The following is a 15000-nucleotide window of genomic DNA, read 5'->3' on the forward strand; positions in this document are numbered from 1 at the left end:
CGCTGTTGCGAGTGATTTTTTGTCATTTTCAAATTGTCGTAAAATATGAACCAGATAAGGTAAATCAAAAAGAAAAACAGATTCGTAGAGGATATTTTACTGGCTCTACGACAAGTGCATAGTATTTAATCGTTTTTATTTTGTACTTGTTCATAAATTGTGTTATACAGATTAGGGGTCAAGCGAGTCGTGATTGCAAGCAAACGTGTCTCTTTAACATGCTACAAAAATCGTAGAAATGCATGTTTTTTAACAAGGTAAAGACATTTTTGGAAGAAATTCATTTCTCGACAACACCATGTAATTATAATTATTCACCAAAGCGTTTAAGACTCACAAAAATGAGCAAAGAGCACTTTGACAGTGTTAAAAAGGGTTGTTTGGCAAAAGCTCATTCGCACGGCATCGACGAGATGATTTCTTTAAAAAAAAAAAAAGTGCTATTTGTGGCCAAGTTGCTGGTCTACGTGATCAGGCTATAACGAGAAACAAAAAAGTGCGTTTTTAATTTTTTTTAATATTTTTTAACATCGATTGATTTGCGATAGTGATTCGTATGAAAGTACTATGAAGCCAAACGCATACGTCCCCCCTCCCTTAACACATATGTACACACACATGCACACACATACACACACACACGCATATACATACACACACACAGACACACATATCCATACATACAGATAAACAAACAGACAGACACACGAACAAGGTCGCGATGTGCAGGAGCGCTACGAAGTGCTAAAATGGACGCCAACTGTCACTTTGATGATCGCTGTCTCAAACAGTTTGTCTGTCACTATTTCTCCAAAGTTATATTTCTCACATTTAAAACAACGGACACAGAGACAAAGACACACGCACACAGTAACACTCATGCAAGCACGCACACACATACACGGACCGTGAGACGCGTGGACACACATGCACACGCCGGCCCGCCCGCCTGAAGGCACAACCACAACTTACACACACGTAGGCACACGCACACACACACACACACACACACACACACATATACACACACACTCACGCGCACGCGTGCATGAGTGTTTGTGTGTGCGTGTGTCTCGTCTCTGTGTCCGTTGTTTTAACTGTGAGAAATATAACTTTGGAGAAAGAGCAAACTGTCTAATTTAGGTGGTAGATGGCCAGAACTGCATTTTAAGGCCGTTACGGAACGCTGTGTCTGAGTAACTGACATCTTCCTTAAATAACGGTTATGTTATTTGGCGGTTTGCTTGGTACGGATTTTCAAGAATTCCAAAAAGCTCAAAATTTAGTGACGTCACTCGGTCACAAACTATTCGGTGTGCGAGGAGGCTTAGTTTGCACCCGAAAACCCACCTCATATGTTGTTTAAAGCCACATCAATATCAGCAAGTGTAGGGATGGTGTCCCGCGTGACGTCATCATGCCTTTCTAGGAAGGTTTCTCTGGCTTTGACTTAACACTTGAGGACGAGGACGTCAAGAATGATCATGCAGGCATTGTTTTGTTCTACTGTCATGAAGTGGATTGTAGTGTGAATAAAGTGTTATTTTTCTGTATACGTGTTCTGCCCTATTTTATTACACTGACTTCAATTTTCACACTAAAACACTCCAACACAGAATTTTGGGAGGATGCAGACTTATTATTTCCTCACACAAAATATAACACAATTCTTCACCTAAAGAAAACAACATCAATACCAAACAACTTCTCGTCCACACCGTTCTTACAATCTCTCTACACTCACTCCACACACGGGATTAATGATATAAAGAAATTATTTCAATAATTAATTACTGCACAAGGTAAAGTGTTGACAGACACTCACGAGTTCGTAACACGGCTCACTATATGTCGTCATTTACACCTCCTTGTGCCGCTGAAACCACGTAGACGATGAATTCCCAGAAACTCTCCTTTTAGATACCAATTAACATGCACCCTTCACGTTTCTCCCCGAGAAACACTTTCACCTTTCACGTTTCTCCCCGAGAAACACTTTCGCCATTAACGAAAATAACCGTCGTCTCTACGACCGGTGATGATGGAGACTCCTCCGTCCAGCCATCTGCGCCGATGTGGTCTCTCTCTCCACCATCGTCACGCCTCTTCCGTGTGAGGTCCGTCCCTCGCTCACGCTCATGAATTCTCGTCATGGAAACTCCTAAAGAATTAACCCAAGTCTTAATACAACATTCTCTTAAACCATCTCCTCTTCCTAAACTAAAGTCATGTAACATCTCTCTCGTTCATTCTACATTCACATTCCGTCCACAGTCAATATCCAAACTATACTTCATCCATGAATCACTTAATCCACCACTGACACTACCACACATAGTATCACTGTCTTAAACATAACATAAATGCGTAACAGCAATTATGTTCAAGAATTTACCAACAAAAACCATAACACAATCACAACAAGAATTCTCTCAAAACTTCACACTAGAATTTAGTGCACTTTGTATACACTTTCATTACATTCCAGCTATGTATTCAAGCTTCAATAATATACAACATAGTAAATCATTTACCTTAAGAGACCCGTCTCTTGAAAGAGTGTTTGTTCCCGACAAACCTGACAACCGCTATACACACCTTGCTCTGTCGAGCATATACAACGTTGTAACGTTATTAAACCAAAACCAGCTACATTTCTCAAACACAACTCATGTCAAACCAGAGTTTTCTCGTGCAACACACGAAACCCGTGATATCGCTTCAAACGTGTCCTGGCATATCCCCATTCAATCTTTAGGGAGGTTAAAATCAAGACTTGCTAATTCACATCACAACTCTCCTACTCACATCTTTGTGACATCTACATCAGCTAGACCAACGACCTCGTCATGGACGAGTGAGCAGGCCGATAGGAGAAGAGCTCCTAATATGGACCACTTCTTGTTTCATGCCGACAACTAGCTTGTTTTCTGGCGAAGAAGTTTTATGTTGTGCTTGGTAGTTGTTCTCTCTTCAGTAAATGTTTAGGCCTTATTAAAGCGAACTAGCTGTGATAGGCATTCGGCAAAAATTAAACACAGAATAATTCACAACCGGTCCATATTGGGAACCTGCATGAGCGCCTAATATGGACCAATCAAGAAGCCAAGACGGATCATTGCAAAAAGCCCACTACACTTCAACATAACGTGATACAACTTGGTGTGCATTGCGTTGCCTTGTGTTGCCTTGTGATGTTTTGTGTTGCTTTGTGATGTTTTACACTGCCTTGTGATGTTTTGTGCTGTCTTGTAATGTTTTGTGCTGCCTTGTGATGTTTTGTACTGACTGCCTTGTAATGTTTTGTGCTGCTTATTAAAGCGAACTAGCTGTGATAGGCATTCGGCAAAAATTAAACACAGAATAATTCACAACCAGTCCATATTGGGAACCTGCGTGAGCGCCTAATATGGACCAATCAAGAGGCCAAGACGGATCATTGCAGAAAGCCCACTACACTTCAACATAACGTGATACAACTTGGTGTGCATTGCGTTGCCTTGTGTTGCCTTGTGATGTTTTGTGTTGCTTTGTGATGTTTTGCACTGCCTTGTGATGTTTTGTGCTGCCTTGTGTTGTTTTGTACTGCCTTGTGATGTTTTGTTCTGCCTTGTGATGTTTTGTGCTGCCTTGTGATGTTTTGTGTTGCCTTGTGATGTTTTGTACTGCCTTGTGATGTTTTGTGCTGCCCTTGTGATGTTTTGTGCTGCCTTGTGATGTTTTGTGCTGCCTTCTGATGTTTTGTGCTGCCTTGTGATGTTTTGTGCTGCCTTGTAATGTTTTGTGCTGCCTTGTAATGTTTTGTGCTGCCTTGTGATGTTTTGTACTGCCCTGTGAGTTTTCAATCAATCAATCAATGAGGCTTATATCGCGCATATTCCGTGGGTACAGTTCTAGGCGCTCTGCAGTGATGCCGTGTGAGATGAAATTTTATACGGCCAGTAATTGCAGCCATTTCGGCGCATATTTACCTTTCACGGCCTATTATTCCAAGTCACACGGGTATAGGTAGACAATTATTAACTGTGCCTAAGCAATTTTGCCAGGAAAGACCCTTTTGTCAATCGTGGGATCTTTAACGTGCACACCCAATGTAGTGTACACGGGGGGAGGTTCGGACACCGAAGAGAGTCTGCACACGAAGTTGACTCTGTGAAATAAATTTCCGCCGAACCTGGGATCGAACTCACGCTGACAGCGGCCAACACAAATCCAGCGCGCTACCAACTGAGCTATATCCCCGCCGTTTTGTGCTGCCTTGTGATGTTTTGTACTGCCCTGTGATGTTTTGTGCTGCCTTGTGATGCTTTGTACTGCCTTGTGATGTTTTGTGCTGCCTTGTGATGTTTTGTACTGCTTTGTGATGCTTTGTACTGCCTTGTGATGTTTTGTACTGCCTTGTAATGTTTTGTACTGCCTTGTGATGTTTTATGCTGCCTTTTGATGTTTTGTGCTGCCTTGTAATGGTTTGTACTGCCTTTTAATGTTTTGTGCTGCCTTGTGATGTTTTGTACTGCCTTGTAATGTTTTGTACTGCCTTGTGATGTTTTGTACTGCCTTTTGATGTTTTGTACTGCTTTGTAATGTTTTGTACTGCCTTGTAATGTTTTGTTCTGCCTTGTAATGTTTTGTGTTGCCTTGTAATGTTTTGTACTGCCTTGTGATGTTTTGTACTGCCTTTGGATGTTTTGTACTGCCTTGTAATGTTTTTTGCTGCCTTGTGATGTTTTGTACTGCCTTGAGATGTTTTGTGCTGCCTTGTAATGTTTTGTGTTGCCTTGTGATGTTTTGTACTGCCTTGTGATGTCTTTTGTTTTACTTGTGATGTTTTTTGTTGCCTTGTGATGTTTTGTACTGCCTTGTGATGTTTTGTGCTGCCTTGTGATGTTTTGTACTGCCTTGTAATGTTTTGTACTGCGTTGTAATGTTTTGTACTGCCTTGTGATGTTTTGTGTTGCCTTGTGATGTTTTGTGTTGCCTTGTGATGTTTTGTGTTGCCTTGTGATGTTTTGTACTGCCTTGTGATGTTTCGTACTGCCTTGTGATGTTTTGTACTGCCTTGTGATGTTTTGTACTGCCTTGTGATGTTTTGTGTTGCCTTTTGATGTTTTGTGTTGCCTTGTGATGTTTTGTGTAGCGTTGTGATGTTTTGTACTGCCTTGTGATGTTTTGTACTGCCTTGTGATGTTTTGTACTGCCTTGTGATGTTTTGTACTGCCTTGTGATGTTTTGTACTGCCTTGTGGTGTTTTGTACTGCCTTGTGATGTTTTGTACTGCCTTGTGATGTTTTGTACTGCCTTGTGATGTTTTCTACTGCCTTGTGATGACTTGTACTGCCTTGTGATGTTTTGTGCTGCCTTCTGATGTTTTGTGTTGCCTTGTGATGTTTTGTGCTGCCTTGTAATGTTTTGTGCTGCCTTGTGATGTTTTGTGCTGCCTTGTAATGTTTTGTGTTGCCTTGTGATGTTTTGTACTGCCTTGTGATGTTTTGTACTACCTTGTGATGTTTTGTACTGCCTTGTGATGTTTTGTACTGCCTTGTGATGTTTTGTATTGCCTTGTGATGTTTTGTGCTGCCTTGTGATGTTTTGTATTGCCTTGTGATGTTTTGTACTGCCTTGTGATGTTCTGTACTGCCTTGTGATGTTTTGTGCTGCCTTGTAATGTTTTGTACTGCCTTGAAATGTTTTTCGCTGCCTTGTGATTTTTTGTGCTGCCTTGTAATGTTTTGTGCTGCCTTGTAATGTTTTGTGTTGCCTTTTGATGTTTTGTGCTGCCTTGTGATGTTTTGTACTGCTTTGTGATGTTTTATGCTGCCTTGTGATGTTTTGTGCTGCCTTGTGATGCTTTGTACTGCCTTATGATGTTTTGTACTGCCTTGTAATGTTTTGTACTGCCTTGTGATGTTTTGTACTGCCTTTGGATGTTTTGTACTGCCTTGTAATGTTTTTTGCTGCCTTGTGATGTTTTGTGCTTCCTTGTGATGTTTTGTACTGCCTTGAGATGTTTTGTACTGCCTTGTGATGTTTTGTGTTGCCTTTTGATGTTTTGTACTGCCTTGTGATGTTTTGTGTTGCCTAGTGATGTTTTGTACTGCCTTGTGATGTTTTGTACTGCCTTGTGGTGTTTTGTACTGCCTTGTGATGTTTTGTTCTGCCTTGTGATGTTTTGTGCTGCCTTGTGATGTTTTGTACTGCCTTGTGATGTTTCGTGTTGCCTTGTGATGTTTTGTGTTGCCTTGTGATGTTTTGTACTGCGTTGTGATGTTTTGTACTGCCTTGTGATGTTTTTAGCTGCCTTGTGATGTTTTGTGCTGCCTTGTGATGTTTTGTGCTGCCTTGTGATGCTTTGTGTTGCCTTGTGATGTTTTGTACTGCCTTGTGATGTTTTGTACTGCCTTGTGATGTTTTGTGTTGTCTTGTGATGTTTTGTACTGCCTTGTGATGTTTTGTGCTGCCTTGTGATGTTTTGTACTGCCTTGTGATGTTTTGTTCTGCCTTGTGATGTTTTGTGCTGCCTTGTGATGTTTTGTGTTGCCTTGTGATGTTTTGTACTGCCTTGTGATGTTTTGTACTGCCTTGTGATGTTTTGTGTTGCCTTGTGATGTTTTGTGTTGCCTTGTGATGTTTTGTACTGCGTTGTGATGTTTTGTACTGCCTTGTGATGTTTTGTACTGCCTTGTGATGTTTTGTACTGCCTTGTGGTGTTTTGTACTGCCTTGTGATGTTTTGTACTGCCTTGTGATGTTTTGTACTGCCTTGTGATGTTTTCTACTGCCTTGTGATGACTTGTACTGCCTTGTGATGTTTTGTGTTGCCTTGTGATGTTTTGTGCTGCCTTGTGATGTTTTGTGTTGCCTTGTGATGTTTTGTACTGCCTTGAGATGTTTTGTGCTGCCTTGTAATGTTTTGTGTTGCCTTGTGATGTTTTGTACTGCCTTGTGATGTTTTGTACTACCTTGTGATGTTTTGTACTGCCTTGTGATGTTTTGTACTGCCTTGTGATGTTTTGTATTGCCTTGTGATGTTTTGTGCTGCCTTGTGATGTTTTGTATTGCCTTGTGATGTTTTGTACTGCCTTGTGATGTTTTGTGCTGCCTTGTAATGGTTTGTACTGCCTTTTAATGTTTTGTGCTGCCTTGTGATGTTTTGTACTGCCTTGTAATGTTTTGTACTGCCTTGTGATGTTTTGTACTGCCTTTGGATGTTTTGTGTTGCCTTTTGATGTTTTGTACTGCCTTTGGATGTTTTGTACTGCCTTGTAATGTTTTTTGCTGCCTTGTGATGTTTTGTACTGCCTTGTAAGGTTTTGTGCTGCCGTATGATGTTTTGTACTGCCTTGTGATGTTTTGTACTTCCTTGTAATGTTTTGTGCTGCCTTGTGATGTTTTGTACTGCCTTTTGATGTTTTGTGCTGCCTTGTGATGGTTTGTGCTTCCTTGTGATGTTTTGTACTGCCTTGAGATGTTTTGTACTGCCTTGTGATGTTTTGTGTTGCCTTTTGATGTTTTGTACTGCCTTGTGATGTTTTGTGTTGCCTAGTGATGTTTTGTACTGCCTTGTGATGTTTTGTACTGCCTTGTGGTGTTTTGTACTGCCTTGTGATGTTTTGTTCTGCCTTGTGATGTTTTGTGCTGCCTTGTGATGTTTTGTACTGCCTTGTGATGTTTCGTGTTGCCTTGTGATGTTTTGTGTTGCCTTGTGATGTTTTGTACTGCGTTGTGATGTTTTGTACTGCCTTGTGATGTTTTTAGCTGCCTTGTGATGTTTTGTACTGCCTTGTGATGTTATGTGTTGCCTTGTGATGCTTTGTGTTGCCTTGTGATGTTTTGTACTGCCTTGTGATGTTTTGTACTGCCTTGTGATGTTTTGTGTTGTCTTGTGATGTTTTGTACAGCCTTGTGATGTTTTGTGCTGCCTTGTGATGTTTTGTGCTGCCTTCTGATGTTTTGTGCTGCCTTGTAATGTTTTGTGTTGCCTTTTGATGTTTTGTGTTGCCTTGTGATGTTTTGTACTGCCTTGTGATGTTTTGTACTTCCTTGTAATGTTTTGTGCTGCCTTGTGATGTTTTGTACTGCCTTTTGATGTTTTGTACTGCTTTGTAATGTTTTTCGCTGCCTTGTAATGTTTTGTGCTGCCTTGTGATGTTTTGTACTGTCTTGTGATGTTTTGTACTGCCTTGTGATGTTTTGTACTGCCTTGTGATGTTTTGTCCTGCCTTGTAATGTGTTGTGTTGCCTTTTGATGTTTTGTGTTGCCTTGTGATGTTTTGTACTGCCTTGTGATGTTTTGTACTGCCTTGTGATGTTTTTTGTTGCCTTGTGATGTTTTGTACTGCCTTGTGATGTTTTGTGTTGCCTTGTGATGTTTTGTACTGCCTTGTGATGTTTTGTACTGCCTTGTGATGTTTTGTGTTGCCTTGTGATGTTTTGTGCTGCCTTGTGATGTTTTGTGTTGCCTTGTGATGTTTTGTACTGCCTTGTGATGTTTTGTACTGCCTTGTGATGTTTTGTGTTGCCTTGTGATGTTTTGTACTGCCTTGTGATGTTTTGTACTGCCTTGTGATGTTTTATGCTGCCTTGCGATGTTTTGTGCTGCCTTGAGATGTTTTGTGCTGCCTTGTGATGTTTTGTGCTGCCTTGATATGTTTTGTGCTGCCTTGAGATGTTTTGTGCTGCCTTGTGATGCGTTGTGTTGCCTTGTGATCTTTTGCACCGACTTGTGATGCGTTGTGCTGCTTTGTGTTCCATCGGCATGAACTGACGAGAGGATGTGCCTTTGTGCGTGAAAACCGAGCGTGATTCGATCGAGAGATTATAGCTGGGTCGGAGAGGACGGCCCAGAGAGCGTATTATTAAAGGCACAGTAAGCCTCCCGTAAACCATCACAGATACGGTCAGGCTTTTACACACACTACAAACACCCTTTCATTTAAACACTCACCGATTGAGAACATCCTAGGTGCCCTCCGTAAAGAGCGAACAATTTTCAAAGAATTTATTTTTGCGTGGTTTATCTTACCCCTGAGCCATCGTGAACCCGTGTGATCCAGTTTCCCTTTTTCACAATGTAGTCGTCAGTTAGTCATTTGAATGCGACTCGATGTGAGCTTATCTACAATAGCACGTTTTTATACACGAAACAAACGGCTGTGGTTCACAAGAACTCTAGCGATGGCTTTTGACTGTTGAGAGGAACGGCGATATGCCGCATAAACCGTCGTCTGCTACGACCCTTGCGTGACCCTGCTTCCGGGCTTTTCTTTTTTCAAACTTTCACAACTTCGAATTGCACTGATCTTGTCTTGATGAAAAAAGAATTCTTATATGTTTGTGTAACAAGCTGTCAATTTATTATTTAGATTTTAAAAGTTAGGTCTAGCGCAAAAACGCACCACGGTCCAAAAACATTCTGATAATCATCGATCCACGGCTATGGCCAGTTTAAGGGAAGTAACTCATTTTTGACCTGAGTTCAGGATGGGTCCAAAAAGTGTTCGAGACAATCTGCAAAATTAATTCTTGAAAAATTGCTCGCTTTTTACGTAGGGCACCTAGGATGTTCCCGTTTGGTGAGCGTTCAAATGGGAGGGTGTTTGTACTGTGTGTAAAAGCCTGACAGTATCTGTGATGGTTTACGGGAGGCTTACTGTCCTGGCGTGATTTCCGGGATATTCATAACAGCCGTCCAGCACCAAAACGAGGCGCCATTGTTGTAAAGGGCCAAGTCCACGAAAATAAATTCTTTGAAAATTTCTCACACTCGACAGAAAGCAGCCAGGATGTTCCCGTTCGGTGAGCGTTTAAATGGAAGTATGCTTGTACTGTATGTAGACGCTCGGGGAGCTCTGTGATGGTTTACGGGAGGCTTACTGTGCCTTTAAAGAATAACATCCGATGTTTATCTTTTCGTGGTCGTGCATTCAACTCAGATTTTGACACCGATTGCTGGAGAACATTGCGCAGAAAATTATATTAATTTTGTCACCTTTCATAGCTGAATAGGGTATAAAACGCAGGTCATTTCGGGCTAACATTGCAACAGACCAACGGGCCAAAGTCTCAAAGAACTCGTATGCGGTAGGGACAGTTTAGGCGACCATGGTATGTATAAATGTAGTTTACTTGTTGTTCTTGTTGTCGTCGGACGTCGTCTTTGTCGTCCGTTGACGTTGCTGTTGATGTCATCGTTGACGTTGCTGTTGATGTCATCGTTGACGTTGCTGTTGATGTCATCGTTGACGTTGCTGTTGATGTCATCGTTGACGTTGCTGTTGCTGTCATCCTTGACGTTTCTGTTGATGTCATCGTTGACGTTACTGTTGATGTTATCGTTGACGTTGCTGTTGATGTCATCGTTGACGTTCCTGTTGATGTCATCGTTGACGTTGCTTTTGATGTCATCGTTGACGTTGCTGTTGATGTCATCGTTGACGTTACTGTTGATGTCATCGTTGATGCTGCTGTTGCACAGCTCTTATTTCATCGTCCTTTGTTTGTACACTCTCTCTTTGATTTCCTTGTTATTATGGAAGTCTGTATTCGCGCAGTATTTCGTGTTCGCCATTGGGTCTCTGTGTTTGTTAGTCTGGCTGGCACCCTTCCTCTTTCTACATCTTTTTTTTTCCAAACAATTTTATTCAAATAAATAACAACAATTAACAATATCTCATACAATGAATAAAATACAACTTATCGAGTACAACAAGCTAACTTTTTTTAACGTTTTGTTCTTCGAACACTCACACAAAAATGCTTCTTATCTGTAACTGCCTATTAACAATACTTTCCAACGGTAAAAACGAATTTGTTTTTTATATACACTAACGCACATAATTCCGATTAAGATAATGTGGTTCAATTTATACATAGTTGCCTTTTTCACCATTACAAAATGCATACCAAATAAAACATCACTAACTTTCAAAACAATCTTAATTTCTAAAGTACGAAAAATAAATTCTTCAATAAACTTCCAGAATTTGTATACAACCGGGCATTCAAAAAAGAAGTGTTCAATGAAATCAGTTACATCACAACAGTAATTACATTTATTAGTTTCCGTTACTTTCATTTTACACAGGAGAATGTTGGTCGGATAAATGTTGTGCATAATTTTCCAGTGTAAAACTCTTAACCTAGTCTCTTGTGTTGACTGATAGGCAACTATCCAAGATCGTTCATCAATTTCTACATTAAACTTTCTCTTCCAAAATCCTCCGGAACATGGTACATCTGTTTTCATATTATATATATATATATATGAAGTCTTATATCGCGCGCGTATCTCCAGACTCGGACTCAAGGCGCAGGGATCTATTTATGCCGTGTGAGATGGAATTTTTTACACAATACATCACGCATTCACATCGACCAGCAGATCGCAGCCATTTTTGGCGCATATCCTACTTTTCACGGCCTATTATTCCAAGTCACACGGGTATTTTGGTGGACATTTTTTTATCTATGCCTATACAATTTTGCCAGGAAAGACCCTTTTGTCAATCGTGGGATCCTTAACGTACACACCCCAATGTAGTGTACACGAAAGGACTTCGGTTTTTCGTCTCATCCGAAAGACTAGCACTTGAACCCACCACCTAGGTTAGGAAAGGGGGGAGAAAATTGCTAACGCCCTGACCCAGGGTCGAACTCGCAACCTCTCGCTTCCGAGCGCAAGTGCGTTACCACTCGGCCACCCAGTCCTTATATATTAATAATCTCTTATATATTCATAATCTCTTTCCTATATTCTCTGGCACTTAACACATTTTTGCTGTTAAACAGTGGTAAGGTAATACAAACATCATCAGTCATATTTACAACATTTTTCCTCATAAATAATGACACAGCAGCTTTTACAACATTACATTCAAGAATTCGGTTTGGCGAATATCCAATCAAATCACATATATCTTGATATGATAATATGTCTCCCGAACGTACAATGTCAGTTAATACCAATACACCTCGTTGTATCCAACTTTCAAAAAATAAAACTTTGCCACTATACGTTATGCATGCATTATTCCATAATAAAGTCGGCCCGACTGTCCCAGGGTTATTATCCAGCCAATATTTTAATACTGCTTTCCAAAAGTGTGATTTCACTAGGTCTAACCCTTTAAATCTTGCACTGTTTACATTCGATAAGAAACATTCAAAATGCTTTCCAAAACGCAAATACATCATCTTTGGAGTGAAACTCCAATTATCATTTTCATTTGATGTAGTCAGTTGTAAAACCCATTGTAATAAAAAATTTGCATTTGCCTAATATTGATCATTTTTAAACCACCTTTTTCAATTTCAAAACATAAACGCTTCTTTTCACCTTTTCAAGGGCCTTCCGATTACAATCTCTTTTTCGCCACAAAAATCTAAACAATAAGGTATTGACTTCATTCAAAACACAGTCAGGTAATACAAACGTTTGCATAATATACACAAATTGTGAAATTAAAAACGTTTTCACAATACATATTTTCCCTATAATGCTCAAATTTCGCTTCTCCCATGCACAAACCAATCGCTTAATATTTCTTATTCTTCCAGTCCAGTTATCTTCTACACCCAAAATCTTCAACTTTTTCTTCCAAACAAAATTATAAAATGTTTCATCACAATGTTTCCTACTACCCAACCACATCGCCTCAGACTTTCTCTTATATGTATCCTTAAGCCTGAAAAGCTAGAAAAGTCATTCATTATTTCAAGTGCATAATACATATCAATCTCATCCTTTAAAAAAAGGGTGATATCGTCTGCATACAGAGCAATTTTAATAACGGTTGCAATATCAACATTATTCCATAACGAAATTCCTTTAATACGTCTACACTGTCTTATTTTTGATGCCAGCATTTCAATGGCCAGTACAAAGGCCAAACATGAAAACGGGCATCCTTGACGAATCCCGGCTTTCACATCAAAAAATCATACAACCACCCACAATACTGCACTGAGCTAACCGTGTCGTTCATTAACACAGTCACCCATTGAACAAACTCTGGCCCAAACCCGAATTTTTGAAAGGCTTTAATAATAAACTCTTTTGAAATACTATCGTACGCTTGAACACAGTCAATTGCAACCAACAGACCAGGTTGATTTAACTCGTGTGACTGTTCGATTACATCATCAATTAACCTTAATATTGTAGATACTTTTCTGCCTTTAACATAACCGACTTGATCTTTTTGAACAATATCACCAATAACGCTTCCTAACCTTTTTGCCAAACACTTGGCTATCAGTTTATAATCGCTGTTTGTAAGGGAGATGGGTCTCCAGTTCTTTAATTCATTTTTAGGCAAATCCTTTCCCTTGTGTATTAGGGTAATGGCAGCTTTGCGCTGCGTGGAAGACAATTTTCCATCGTCAAAACTTGCATTAAAAGACGCAATTAACAATGTTCTGATGCGGGTCCAAAACACTTTCAAAAATTCTACAGTAATACCATCAACCCCAGGGGCCGACCCAGATTTCATTTGTTTAAGTGCAGCGAGAGCTTCGTTTTCAGTTCTTCTTCTTCTGCGTTCGACGGTTTCATTTGTCGTAGTAAGCGTAGACATCCGGTCTGCTCCCCGCCTAATGGCCGATGTCTTCCGTCTTCGGGGGACTACGTGGGTTTAAATTTGGAGTGGTCCTTCTCCTAGAGGAGTTTCCTTGCAGGGATAGTGAGCCTCCTCTGCCCTCGTTTTAATTTTGGAGTGATCTTCTCCTAGGACAGCTGCCTTCCAGGGTTGACGAGCCTGTCCTGCCCGGCTATTTAAACCATAGTTGGGGGTTGGTTCGTGGGCACCAGGGCGTATCCACACGCCGGTGGGCCTGCATGCCACACGTCTGGGGGCCAACCTCCTCCGAGTCCTTGTAGTTCAGCCTGGGGCCTTTCGGTACCTAGTTCACGCCTGTCGTCACGATGGAGGCACTACAAAGGGCTTGCTGTGGAGAGGTTATGTACTGGCAGGAGAGACTGACGCAAGCTGCTCTCTTTTCGCGTTGTCCTGAAAAGGATAGTGCTAGCCAGCGGTGAGGGCTGAAAGCGAGAGGTGACAAGCACAAAACACTTCGCCAACACACTAGACACATCACACAACCATTTGACAGGCTTTTCAGTTATTAACCCTTCACACTCATTTCTCTGAAAATCTGAAATCTGTAATGTTGTCACATCAGATAAAAACTGATCCACCTTCTCGTCCATGTTTTCAACGTTTACTTTTTTTCTGTACAAATCTGCATTGTACAGTTCACTGTACTTTTTTTGCGCGTTCAAGATTTCACGCTGGTCAGTTATTACTTCCCCAGATTCACACTGTATACTGTCCATTATCTTCGCATTTGCTCTGGCTTTTTCAAGGTTGAGAAAATACTTTGTGTTCTTTTCTCCCTGTTCTACCCACTTCGCACGGGCGCGTACTTGGGCTGCGCGAGCTTTACACTGCTCAACTAATTCTATTTTTAACTTAAGGTTCTCACGCTCGCATTGCATTCCACAGTTATCTGGGTCATTCGCTAACCTTGCATCCAAATCATTTAATTCAGCATACAACAAAACAATACCGTTTCTTCTTTCAACGCTTTTCTTCTGCGCGTACTGCATTGCATAATCTCTTATTTCACATTTTAACAGCTCTCACACGGTTTGATAATCAGTATCGTTTATAAAATCATATGCGTGATTTTCAATCATTCAATTCATACCATCAATGAAATCTTTATCCTGGAGGAGAGAATTATTGAATTTCCAGTAACTCGGGCCTCTGTCAATCTCAGATAATTTGAGTTGCACAGAACAACCTCTGTGGTCGGAAAAGGGAACAGACAATAAACAACATTCCGTAGTTCTATCAAAAAGTGTTGCACATGTAAATACATAGTCAATTCTCCTAGCCAGGCCAGGCCATGTTGGGTTTGATGCGTGCATGCCTGGTTTTCTCCTGTAGATGGGTGTCGGCACAGAAGGTCTGCCCGCTGTCCTCAGCCAACATGCTCCGTC

General features: G+C 40.8%; 1 long non-coding RNA gene across 1 annotated transcript in view; it reads left to right on the forward strand.

Moving 5' to 3' along the window:
• The first annotated feature begins 9985 nt into the window (after positions 1-9985).
• LOC138951078 (uncharacterized) overlaps positions 9986-15000 on the forward strand; it is a 17729-nt gene continuing 12714 nt past the window's right edge. Inside the window, exon 1 of the long non-coding RNA XR_011450978.1 lies at positions 9986-10103. This is a non-coding gene — a long non-coding RNA (uncharacterized lncRNA). The remainder of the gene's footprint in view (positions 10104-15000) is intronic.

This window comes from Littorina saxatilis, linkage group LG16, assembly GCF_037325665.1.
Source record: "Littorina saxatilis isolate snail1 linkage group LG16, US_GU_Lsax_2.0, whole genome shotgun sequence".
In the NCBI taxonomy this organism is placed as follows: Eukaryota; Metazoa; Mollusca; class Gastropoda; order Littorinimorpha; family Littorinidae; genus Littorina; species Littorina saxatilis.